Below are 13,336 nucleotides of genomic sequence, written 5' to 3' on the forward strand. Positions count from 1 at the left end.
ATGTATCGTCCTCATTGCACATTGCTCCTGAGAAGGGGGGCCACCTTTGTTTTCAAGGGAGCCTCTCAGGAGTTACGAATCGCGTCGAGCTTGTAAGGCAATCGCTAGCGGTATCGCGAAAGTGCAACTGCGTCCCAGTGATTCCGCCCAGGCGTGTCGAAGGAACACCCCAGAGGTTTTAGTCCGTGCGACTCGGACATACCCTCCAGCTGCCCCGGGCTGTAGGCATCCGTTAGGGACTTCCTCTGGGTAAAAAAAAAGAAAAAAAAAAGGGTTGTTAAAATCTCTACATAATAGAATTGACAGATTTCGTATTTTTAAATCCAGTATATACTTGTAGTATCGACAAATATCATTTTTAATATAGTTGGGGAAACATTGTTATTAACAATGATTTCATTATTAATTAGAAACCATAATAAAAATAAATTCAATAATCGTAACAGTGTGGAACTCGTGAATGTACGTCACCATTCGTTTGACCAAAAATTTTTATTACTATAATTTATGTTATTATATTTGACGAAAGTTATAAATAAAAAAAGTAATAAATAAAATTACATATGATTCAATTTACATCAATAAATAAAGAGTTATTAAAAATTTAGTATTTTGTGATATTGAGACGACCACGCAAACGAGAAGTGTCCCGTATTTTGAATCGCTACTTAAAGGCGGCGCGTCGATCACCCCACTACTCTAACAGCTGACAATAATTGACAACTGAGAGTGTTGTCATTATCTGAATACACCCACGTCAAACACTTGACGTTCCGTATTCACTGCGACATATATTTATGTTATGTTATTGTAATAACATGGGATCATGCTTTTAAAATAACAATAAAATGAGGAAATCAAAAAATATACATACCTATCTAATGTAATTTTTCGGTTTGTGGATTCACGAATTTTTTGCAGCATTTTTCGTATTCGTTGTAACCAACATCTGCATCAAAGTCAATCTGTTATTCTAAAAACTACTACTTTTACTTTTTATTTATTATCGTATCCAATGTTAGTATAAAATCTTTTTTTGAATAACACGAGGACACATCAAGATATATAATACTCTGACCCGTGATATTAAGCTATATGGCAACATCTGTTGGACATTTTAAGGGTTCGAATTGAATCTAGGGTTCGAGAAACAATAATTTGGGAAGATTATGGGGTTTGTATAAACTAAAATGTTAAACGCAGTTGGTATTTGTTGATCTACTGCTTTAGTTCTACTCTGAAACTTTATTTGTTGCCAATTATTATTTTACAAAAATATCATTTTTAATATAGTTTTAAATTTTATTTAAACTTTTCGAGCATATGTATAAAATCCTGAATAGCGCTCTCTGTTTCCAGCTTCATTGAAGCCACAAATTGCCAAAAGACTTTCATAATCCAGTCAAATTATTTGGCATCTGTTGAGTACGTACCTAATCATATTAGTGTTTCAGTACATGTTGCAACATATTTGACTATTCTCTACTGTGTCCTGTATGTCAACAATCTCTCTACGTAGTTTAAAGTCAAAGCCTCGTAAGTCAAACACGGACTACGCGTTCACTGTTTCTCCCTGCAATCACAGGTACACGTTAGTACGAAGCGCATCTTCGTGAACATTGCAAACAGTGTTAACAATATTATAGAGTTTTATTAAAATTTCAAATATACTAAATTTGTATATGTGACATATTGAGTGTAACTGCTTATTTATTAGAATGAACAGTTCGTAGATGTCTAATGACTAATTACTCTGATATCATTACTCGAATTAGATATTCGTTTACAGCACTTAGTTGACAGCGAGAGGAATGTGTTTGAACGTCTGTCGAGTTCAATTTAATGATTTATGTAAGATCGTTCTTTGTAGACAAGCGTCTTGAATTGCTCTCAATATCTACGACCTTATTAAATTTTAATTTAACTGCTGTTTATTTAATGCTTTCAAATGTTTTAATGCTTATTATGTCGCTTAGCTTCTTCTTTCTTAGCTTCTTAAATGAAAGATCTTAAAAGTGCTCACTAAGTACTTTATTCGTGCGTATTTACATACGTTTACATTCAATAAACGATATTAGAAAAACACTTTTATTAATAAATTAAGAAAGTAAACTTTTTATGAATAAAATAATTTTATTTTGAATTTTTATTTATAATAAATATGTTGTTGCAAATCTACATTGTGCATTGGTACAAAGTTTTACAAAGTCGATGTTACTCGTATAAAACTTTCGATTAGCCCGTTGGCGTTTTTCAGTTCGTAGTGGCCCTGCTGTTCTATATATATATATACCTATATATGTACATGATTATTTTAAATATTATATATATTTACTATTTAGTTACCTATATCAGTCGGCTGTTACCTATAACATTAAGTTGCTTATCAAAGGAACAGACGACCGTGTGTGTACGTCATAAGATATACCTATTTTTATTAGGCGATTAAAATGGTTATTACCTTTTTTAAGGTTTTTCAGCAGTGGAATATCTTACTTAGCAACTTTTACAATCTAAGTTCAACTTTACAAGTCAATTACTATTTTATACAGAATAATTACACTTATCATGAAATTTTGCTTCATAAACTTTTTTATAAAGCTCGTACTTATGTGAGCGGAAAGAGAGCAGTAAACTCATAATGTTTCATTTTGAATGATTATTGCTTATTATTATAATCTCGATGTAGATTAGTTGCAGAAACATTGTTATCGCAGTAGCCAGTAAAATAACCGTCAAGTTCGAGTTGTTCTTTGTATACGAGTAGTGTTCCGTAATGGTGACAAACACAATTACTATATCCATAGATGTTACGAAAAATATGTTTTTTTTTCGTGTGTGGATATGTCAAATGTATGAAAATTAGCATAAATTTATTACACTGTTAATTAGATTGATGTTACAATAGTAGTTATAAGATGACGCCGCGTTGGCGGAATGGTCACAGCACTGGTCTGGGTGTTTGTGCAGTCATTGTGGGTCTCCGCATCGTGCCTCGGAGAGCATGTTAAGCCGTCGGTCCCGGTTGTAATCATGTACACCTGATAGCGGTTGTTGCCCATAGTAAGGAATATATCTTTTTGTACTATTATATTTTTAGTAATTTTGTACTATATATATATATACATACGACCTTGACATGTAAGACCGCCTATACACTAACAGCCCTGGTTTTGTCTTGGTGGAGTGATTTGATGGATTTTTTTACATATTTTTTTTTATCAAACCTTAAAACAAAGAAAAAAAGAATACTAAACATCCCTGATTCTGTTTAAATTTTATAGCAATAAAAATTACTCTGAAAACATCTTGTCTGAGATGTTGTTGAAACCTAAAAATGTTTTCATCAAATTACTTTAATTGCAACCGTCGTTAACTTTTATGGCGAATATTGTAGGTGATCGTGTAATTTGTATAAGTTAAATATATTTTCTCAAACAAGCGCTCTGGTGTAGTGGTGCGTGTGCCATGTGAATCGACTAGAACTTTAAGTGGTAAAGTTCCGGAGATGACAGACACTGCTTCCTCTGAAACTGTGCGGAAGGCACTGGCTACTCGTAAGGCGCCCCGACGGTACACCGGTCCAGCCTTTCTCCATGACTCCTGGGTGTATAGTGCGTCCGCCCAAATGGATACCCCATATGTGAGCACTGATTTGACCACTGAAGACAGTAGTAGCCTCCTACTCTGCTTTGGGCCTCCGATGTTAGGCATCAGCCGTGCCAGGCTAGCTACCAGTGTTGATGATTTGGCACTCACGTGTTCGACTTGTTGCTTAAAGTTGAGTCGGGCATCAACCATCACTCCCAGATATCGGTTGCGATGTGATTTCTTGCTCGCCGACTTTCAGCGTAATCGTTTCCACCACTTTCCTTCTGGTAATTAGAACAGCTTCAGTTTTCTGTTTAGCCAGTTGCAGGTTCATTGACTCCATCCACCGGTCAATTTGCTCGAAGGTGATACCGAAAATATTGTTAATCTCATCAAGGTGCTTGGTGACGATCACCACGGCTACGTCGTCCGCATACGCTACAAGTTTGACGCTTCTTGGAAACGGTAGTCTCAGGAGCCCGTCATACATGACGTTCCACAGCAGTGGGCCAAGAACCGAACCCTGTGGCACACCTCCAGTGATACGATACTCTCTTGGGCCGTCCTTCGTGTCGTACCTTAGGAGTCTATTCGTGAAGTAGCTTGCTACGATTCTGCGAAGATATCCTGGGACACTTTTTTCGACGAGGGCTCGCATAATGCAGTCCCAGTTGGCAGAGTTGAAAGCGTTTCTGATGTCTAATGCGGCTACCAGGCAATACTTCTTCGTACTACCCTTCTATCTGGTACCTGCGATTGCCTTCTTGGCCGTGTCAACTACCAGCTTGATCGCGTCCAGAGTTGATCGTCCTTTCCGAAACCCATACGGGTTGTCGGCCGGAAGTGGATCGACAACTGCTTCTATTCTTTGATGTACAATAGCCTCGAATATCTTACCGGCTGTATCTAACATACAAAGTGGGCGGTATGATGACCGTTCTTCCGGCGGCCTTTTCCCCTTAGGGAGAAGCACTAGTCGTTGCTGTTTTCACTTCCGAGGAAAAGTGTATGTATGTATGTACGTGTGTGTGTTTACCAACTTTCTTTATTTCTTTTTTGTAAGTGCAATAAAGAATATAATATAATATGTGTGTGTGTGTGTGTGCGTGTGTGTGTGTGTGTGTGTGTATGACACATTTTTGCACAACACGAAATGAGTTTTTAACCTATTATACTTAACCTTTATTTAAATTTGTATTTCAGTTAAACTCTACGCCCTGCACTTACTTCACTGTCTCGGTTGTACAAAAATTTGCGGATAATTGTCATAATTCTAATAATTATCGTAATGAACGGTGTTTATTATGATAATCTGTTTGCGCTGTTAATTCGCCGTGCATAACGACGTTAACTAACCAATTTATGATATACACAATATCGAACTAGTAGCTTTGTTACAAGCGCTTTTGAAATAAAAAAAAATATTCTTTTAATATCCCTAAATCAGCCAATAATCTGATGAGCTCTATAGTTTGATTATATTAACGAAAAATATAGGCCACAGTAATCGCTTGCTATTCAATGTAGGTACAGTAATATTTTTTCACTTTAGTGGGTGAAAAAATTGATAACAATGCAAATTAACCTCTAAGAATATGTCACATTCTTCCTCTAATGTAATTTAACCCACTATACGCACTAAGCGATTCGCTGGTACATTCTTGGTGGAACTCTCTACCAAGGTCTGTTTTTCCGGATAGCTACAATCTGGGGGTCTTTAAGGCGCGAGTGAATAGGCTACTTCTAGGTAAGCGTGCTCCACCCTAGACCACATTCTCACTTAACATCAGATCCTATCTAATTATATAAAAAAAAAAAAATATTGAATAGTTAAAATATTAAGCTAAATAAACTACGGTTAATCATTATTTCATTAAATTGAGATAATTAAAACGTTCAATGATCACAATTAAGAGGTATAAGAAAGCGGCTAAAACGAACTCATTTCCGTTTTATTATTTAATCACGTTGTAGGAACCACGTTATTCACTGCAGTGAATATTAATTCCTCCTTTAGAGTCTGACTACTACTGACTGCATTAAATTTATTTTTGTCTTTCTTTTCTAAAACCAGACCCCCAATTTTCTGTCCGCCAACCCGCAGTGGAGCGGCGTGGTGGATTAATCTCCAATCCTTCTCCTACACGGAGAAATAGACCTATGCCTAGCGGTGGGATGTTACAGGCTGAAAGCTTTCCCTTTCTAGTTAAAAGTTAAAGACATTTTAGAAGCTAGCACATTTACAAATTTAGTGAATTTCTACCATTGTAATTTACTTTGTGGTCGAAAGTTGCTAAGTCTCTACAAATTAATAATAGTAGTAGTATGTAATCTCAAAACTAAGTTTAATTTTCTCTCATATCCAAACTAGTGTAAAACTGTAAACTTATACGACATTGTTTCAGCGTTAACGCAGCTGTCGTGTCTGGTGTAACTTCTTGTTTTTTTTTCTTTATAGAATAATGAGTATAGAATAATGATCTTGTATACAATAAATACTTGTGTAGCATAGAAAATGGGAATATATTTTTTCTGTCTATTAGAGAACAATAAATATAAGTCATTAAACAATAACCCGAAGACAGAGTTGTTTACTGTTTATCTTCACACTTACTGTTATATACATTTGTTTTTACAACTAGGTCGACCAACAAGCGGCTCACCTGATGGTAAGCAATTATCGTAGTTTATATACCTGCAACACCAGAAGCATCGCAAGCGCCTTGCCAAATCTTCCCCCTATCCCCCCAGGAGCTCTGGTCACCTTACTCATCACATGAACACAACACTGCTTGAAAGCGGTATTATTTAGCTGCGAACTTCTTATGGAGCAGCCCGACTGGGGTAGTACCTTGACCTTACAGAAGACCACAGCTAAATAATGCTAAATAATACTGTTTTCAAGCAGTATTGTGTTCCTGTTGGTGAGTAAGGTGACCAGAGCTCCTGGGGGGGATTGGGAATTGGGTCGGCAACGCGCTTGCGATGCTTCTGGTGTTGCAGGCGTCTATTAAGCTACGGTAATCTCTTACCATCAGGTGAGCCGTACGCTTGTTTGCCGAACTAGTGACATAAAAAAAATAAGGTCGAGGTACTTCCCCAGTAGGGCTGCTACAGATTTTCAGCAGGATATTTTCTGCTGTGCCCTACCTCAGTTAAAAGGTGACCCCACCAAAAAACTTGATGAAATCCATAAAAAGTTCAGAACAAACAAAGAAGAGCCCTTTATCCGCCGAACCGCCGAACCGCCGAACACATTCTCATTCACATCAGTTCAGACGTTTCTTGAGGGTCATAAGATGAATAGTCCCTACTAAGTGTTTCTTATTGATACCATAAATTTCCTGTTTTCAATCTCAAATAAAAAATAAAAGACAAATGAAATCTATATTTATATGTGTGTGTTGAAGATAGTATTTGAAACAATTTGCTATCTTCTATATCTCTAATCTTTAGCTATATCTGTATCTATATTTGACAAGCTCATTGGCTTAGATTGTAGTGGCGCTCCTTTCTGCTCCACGGGTTGCTAGTTGAATTCCCGCTTTAGTTTGGGTGTAATATTTGTATTTATTTGTATATTTATTATTTCTATGTATATTTATAAAAAAATAATTATATCAGTCGGCTGCTTGCTTGCTTACCATAGGAACAGATGATCGTGTGTGTGTCTGAAATATTTATATATTATTATTATTTACTAGCTGCCGCCTGCGACGTCGTCTGCGTGAACGCTATACAGCACCAAAATTACCTTCGATTATAGCTTTTAAAATAACACTTATTTATCCGTTTTTTCTTTACATTTCATATCTACAGAAAAATCTCATAGATGGCGCTGCTTTAAAATTGTCTTGTCTACTTATATTCATTTAATTATGTTTATCGGCTTAGTTACTTATATTGCATGATTTTTATAGTCTGAAGCTAGCTTATATAGCATGGTTAATTAACATAATAACAACAACATCCAAAAATGCGTCGTTAGATTACATGTTGTTACAGAATGCGTTGAAGAAATAAAAGTTCACTGCTCGTTCCCGGGAGGTGATAGCATGATAATATGTAGCCTATATGTTGACCCGACTTCTTAATAATATTCGTGCCAAATTTGAAGTAAATCCATGCGGTACTTTTTGAGTTTATCCCGGACATACATACAGACAAACAGACAAACAGACAAAAATTCTAAAAACCATATTTTTGACTTCGGTATCGATTGTAATCACACCCCAAGTATTTTTAAAAAAAAAATATTCAAAGTACAGTTTTGACTTTCCTACCATTTTATTATATGTATAGATTTATTGTATACACAAGTATATGTTCTCTTAAAACTTAAAAATGGTAGTAAATGTCCTAATGTTGTTCCTCCTATAAAACTTTGTAGTGTGTCTTTAGATAAAGTTTGAAATATCTAGGACATATCGTTACAGACAGCCTTAAAGGCAATGAAGACATTGAGAGAGAATGAAGGGCACTCGGTCAGAGCAAACATGCTAAGATTGCGCTTTTCTAAACTTATTGTAGATCTTTATATTTGCGTAGTCTATGGGCTAACTGTACCAAAAGGTCTAAAGTCACCTACGTACTCAATATAATAGTGCATTACTGCCATTGTTGCCGTCGCGCTACTGTAGCACATCCGCGATGTTTGCACTGGCGGGGGTCGATAGTTTTAATGAAATAATCCGGAAAAAGATGGCGTCATTACTAAACAGAATGCGCGGCAGCGACTACAGTGTGCTGAGAGAGATTTACAATAGTGGGGACTGTCACTAATCTGCCATATGGTTAGGAGGACTATGTTCCGCTTAGTACTAAATTATTGATCGTTAAATAAACTACAAATATATGTAGATATAAGTTTTTCTGTTATTTTCTTCTAACTATTTTTAAGCGACTTCAAAAAAAGGAGTAGGTTACTCAATTCGACCGTATATTTTTTTTAATGAATGTTCGGGGATAACTCCGTTGTTTATGAACCGATTTTGATAATTTTTTTTTTGTTGGAAAGGAGATATCCCTAATTTGGTACCATGATAAGGAAACCAGGATCTGATGATGGGATCTCAGAGAAATCGAGGGAAACTCTCGAAAATCCGCTTACTTTTTACTAGGTGTACTGATTTTAATGATTTTTAATTAAACCGAAAGCTGATGTTTATCATGTAGTCACATTTAAATTTCATAGAGATCTGATTACAACTTTTGGAGTAATCTTTGATAATGCATATTTACTTGACTATATTTTCGTCTACCTACGTTGTATTACTTGTCGATATAATTGGAGTCGGTTTTTCTTCGTTTGCCTGCAAACACAATTATTATATGGATTCAAGTTGTCCGAAACAAACTATTTTTATTTTATTACTTATGAAGTTACACAATAACAAATAGTTAATGAAATAAAGTAGAGCTCATTTATATTGTTATTAAACTTTTGAACAGTCTCTATTTATTAAACCCTTAGAAGGGCCATGACGTGACCTCTAGTCGCCTTAAGGATCTCTCGACCCCTACATGCGTCGTTATATTGCTCGGAGTATACGACAAATCGCGTGCCAAAGAAATATTACTGAAACGTAAGACCATGATTTAGAATATCATACCTAGGTTGTGCTACCAATCCACTGTTAAATCAATACGTCACAGTAAAATATACTTTATTAAATTCTACACCTTTTTTTGGTAAAATTTAATTTAACAAAAACCATCTTTCTCCTCAATTCACATATCTCATGGCTTATTTAAAACGAAGCATAATATATTCTCCTGTACTATAAAAATGAAAAAAATAATAACCTATAATCACCAAAAATATGCAAAATTTCGTAAAAATTAAACAAAATACGGAATATGTTAATACAGACATTTGTATAGATGTTAGTTGCGGTCTGGGCGTTTGTGCTTGTGTATTGTGTTTGTTTCCGGACCCCCAACAGGAGAAAATCTTACTGGGGGCTGTTGAGTGTGAAGCGTTTATTACTATTTATTATTTTAGGATCTCCAAAAATCAATCGCGGTTAACTGTTATCTCGACGATCATCCCCACCGATCTCCTTCGTGTCTTCTCCATTTTACGTTACATTGTTAAAATTATTCATCTCATTTGAACTGATGAAACTTCACTAATTGAAATGAATGAATAGATGAATAAGTACTAAATATCTACGTACACAAAAAATGTTATAAGCATGTTCTCTCAAATTCATCACATATTTGTGTTAGTAATTATAGTTAATAATATCGCGTAATTGTCCGTCAAATTAATCAATTACAGCTTCAATAAGCGATAACATAATTTCACTCGCCATTACCTGACTGAATCAACCATTGAATTAATAAGTTAATACCGTAAACACAACGGTGATCTGTACTTCTGTAGTATTAAATTAAGCTTATTATTAACCAATTAAGACCAAATTTGCTATGACGGAGATATACGCTTCAGCATGTAATATCCCACTACTAGGCATAGGCCTCTTTCCCCATGTGGGAGAAGGATCAGAGCTTAATCCATCACGCTGCTCTAATGCTCCAATGCGGGTTGGCGGATATATTCCCTACTATGAGTAGCGATCGCTATCAGGTGTACACGATAACAACCGAGACCGACGGCTTAAAGTGCTCTCCGAGGCACGGTGGGGAGACCCACAAGGACTGCACAAACACCCGAACCCGCAACCGCCAGCGCAATAAGAACAATTCATGGCTTTGACCGTGTTATGAATGGTAGTCTATGTACAAGTGAAACGTCACTGTCATTACTGGTCTGTCACAGGAAACTTAAGACGTACACGTCCTTAGTCATATCAGCTAATTATATTAAGTCTTAAATAATATAAAGTTATATTTGTCCAACACCGGAGTTTCATTAAACACAACCAAATATCTAACATGGTGTCAGAATTGAAAAAATTCTTATTCTGTCATAAATAATTTAACATTTTTTTTTTTACTAAACAGGACTCCGAAGTCCTTGGGAAGGATGCGAACCTTAACCCGCCTGCCGGTTTCCAGATGTGCACCTCTCACATTTATTTCGCAGCATATGACATTCCTCACCTTGACACATGAGCTTGTTTAAATAAAAGAACATAAAACATTAGCGAGTAATGTTTTTATCTTCTCAAAACGTATTTCTTATTGTTTTACTAGCTTCCCGCCCTGGCTTCGCACGGGTATTTGACAAAAATTTCCAATCCCAATTTTTTTTAAAAATAACTTCTTTCCTTTTCGTTTCGAAATCGCTTGTTTCGCTGTTCAAATCGAACTAACTCTGGCGGGCGATACCGGGCTCTTATATATTCAGAGAGCTAGGCTCTAGGATATTCGAGAAAGTTTGAGAATATTTTCTTTCTCACACCTGCTAGAATGTTCTCGACATTATCGTCCGCCGTAACAATAGGTTCTGCAGCTGTAGTATACGTAGTAAGGCGCAAAATTTAAAAAATTAAATTAAAAAAAAATTCAGAACTAATTTGAATAACTAAAATTATGTCGCTATAACTCCAAAATATAAGTTAGCTACTGCTGTATAAATACATAAAATTTAATAACTTTATTATAGTAACAAATGTAATTTAAGACTTTATTGAAACTGGAATTTTAAATTTCGCGCCATTACTACACATGCTGCAATTGCTCGCAGCGCCTTTCGAATGCAACCCAAATAATCGTTGTTCTGAATGAAGTTCAAATACTCGACAACAGATGGCGCCACTACACTTAATTTCCAAGTTGAAGGGTTGGAAAAACCCTTATGTCTTTAAAAACACGCCCTGTAGGTTAAAACTATATAAAGATAAAGGCGTATCACACTATATAAGTCCCTTTATCGTGCCGGGACTCCTTTTTAAGTTTTATCGTCACGCACATTTTATCAACTTAGTTTTATTATATATAATGATAATGATATATAACACTTCACATGGGCGTGCACATACATAGTATAGCCACAAATACTGTTACAATTACAAAATATCACATTTGAATTTGGAATATATATATTTAATTAAAATATACTTTTCAATTACATTCTGTTATTTTACATCAAAATGTTATAATGATGCTCCAATACATATTGTAGTCTTTTGTTTCGTAACGATATTTTCACACTCACTGATATGTTGAAATGGAAATTACACCTTATTCATACAATAACAAGGCATATTTATCTATAAACTCGTATCTTATAATTCGACTAAGTAAGAAGTTTTCATTCACGTGTGTAAGTAGGTAAATCGTAGCTGAAGTCACGATTGTATCGGCAGTCTTTGTTTTCAAAACTTTTCTCCTCACAGTAATGAGCTGAGACGTACTCTCGAAACAAACGAATCTTTAGCCTTTTAACGTCAGAAACTTGAGGCATTTTAGTCATATAGTTTAAAAGAAATTATTGATTAAAATGGCTATTGAACAAAGATTATTAAATCAATAATGAATTATTATATTATTATAATATTATTAATTTAATTAAAATTAGTCTTTATTACCAATAACCAATATTTTATATCAGTAACATTTTAAAACCGTGTATTATTTAACATTAATTTAATAGCTATATTAATAATATCAATAATATCTAAATAAATAGCTATATTTACCAGATAAATTACATTAAATTAAAAAAAAATCCTTAAGTATATTATATATACATAATATAATAACTAAAAAATATTATTAAAAGGAGTCCCTTTAGGCAAGGTTCCGAAGATACTGGCAGCGTTCCCCCTTTGAATAGCTAGACTAAATCTTTATTTATGTATTATTTAATTTAAGTTAAAAAAAAAATAATGAATACAATTAATAATTACATAATTTTATTTTATTATACATTATACATATTTACAATTCACAACTTAAGAACTAAATATTTACAAATAGTTTTGGTATAAATCATGTCCGCGTGGAATTGTGCTAAGAATGCTGGCAGTATTTCCCCATTGAATTGGATTTTGGGATTTAATTTTCGAATTTTTGGACTTAATTGATACTTGAATTCGATATGGTGATATGATATAACGCCTGAAATGGTAAATATTTTTTAAAATTTCTTAAAACCTTTAAATAAAACGTAGAAATAAAACAATAGGAATAATTATTGAATTCATGAATACGTAAATATTAAAAACAATAGTACTACGACTACGATTCAAGCACAAATATACGTGTATACGAATTCAGGTCTAAAAAAAACTTCTGCGCTCCTCATAAATGTCTCCTCATTTTTTTTAATTATTTATTAGTATTGATCATAAGTAACTACTTACATAATTTTTTATATAAAAAATGTAACAATCCTTACGTTAAGCCTTGCCTACAATGATGTTAATTATTAGCTTTTGAGGAGGTTGGCTATAACACATCACCGGACCTAACGGAGGACAGCTACATCGAAATAATTTCACAAAGCCACAACCAAAATAGATATTATTATTTTGGTAAAATTTTTAGATAAAGTACAAACACATTCTTGTAAAGATTTAACTGAAAAAAAAGCTACGAGTGCTCCTTAAAGTTGTATATCTCAATACATAAATTAAAAAAAAAAATACAAGAATAGCTTCTAAATATTTTAGTTTATTTTTGGTACAGAGCTTGTTATTTATTATTTAAATGCGTTATAACAATCTTGATCTGTAGACACTATTAGAAATATGTGTTTGTTACAAACCCTTTTTGTCAAAGATAATAATTATTTTCTTTGCTTTTATTTAATTTAATTTCTTTTTTAACCGAC

This window comes from Melitaea cinxia, chromosome 28 (assembly GCF_905220565.1).
Source record: "Melitaea cinxia chromosome 28, ilMelCinx1.1, whole genome shotgun sequence".
Lineage (NCBI taxonomy): Eukaryota > Metazoa > Arthropoda > Insecta > Lepidoptera > Nymphalidae > Melitaea > Melitaea cinxia.